This window comes from Pteropus vampyrus, unplaced genomic scaffold (genome assembly GCF_000151845.1).
Source record: "Pteropus vampyrus isolate Shadow unplaced genomic scaffold, Pvam_2.0 Scaffold379, whole genome shotgun sequence".
Taxonomy (NCBI): Eukaryota; Metazoa; Chordata; class Mammalia; order Chiroptera; family Pteropodidae; genus Pteropus; species Pteropus vampyrus.
In genome coordinates this window covers 926,145-926,681 of record NW_011889160.1, presented here as the reverse complement: position 1 = coordinate 926,681, position 537 = coordinate 926,145, and the positions used below count along the sequence as shown (strand labels likewise).

The window sequence follows — 537 nt, the reverse complement described above, 5'->3', positions numbered from 1 at the left end:
ATGGTTCAACATACACAAATCAATTAATGTGGTACATCACATAAACAAATTAAAAAATAAGAATCTTGTGATCATATCAATAGATGCAGAAAAAGCCTTCGACAAGATACAGCATCCATTTATGATCAAAACATTTAACAAAATCGGTATGGAAGGAAAGTACCTTAACATAATAAAGGCCATATATGACAAACACTCAGCCAACATTATACTTAATGGTGAAAAACTAAAAACTTTCCCTCTAAGATCAGGAACAAGACAAAGCTGTCCACTATCACCACTGTTATTCAGTATAACTTTGGAGGGCCTAGCGAGTGCAATCAAGCAAGAGAAAGATACATAAGGCATCCAAATAGGAAACAAAGAAGTCGACCTGTCGCTACTTGAGGATAAAATGATTCTCTATATAGAAAATCCTAAAGACTCCATAAGAACACTACTAGAAACAACAAGCAAATACAATAAAGTTTCTGGATATAAAATCAATGTTCAAAAATCAATAGCGTTCCTATACTCTAATAATGAACTGTCAGAAAG

At 33.1% G+C, this 537-nt stretch overlaps 1 long non-coding RNA gene across 1 annotated transcript in view; it reads right to left on the bottom strand.

Moving 5' to 3' along the window:
* The window catches only part of LOC111731497, a 31,990-nt gene that overhangs the window by 887 nt on the left and 30,566 nt on the right, over window positions 1-537 (bottom strand). The gene's annotated exons all lie outside the window — the stretch shown is intronic.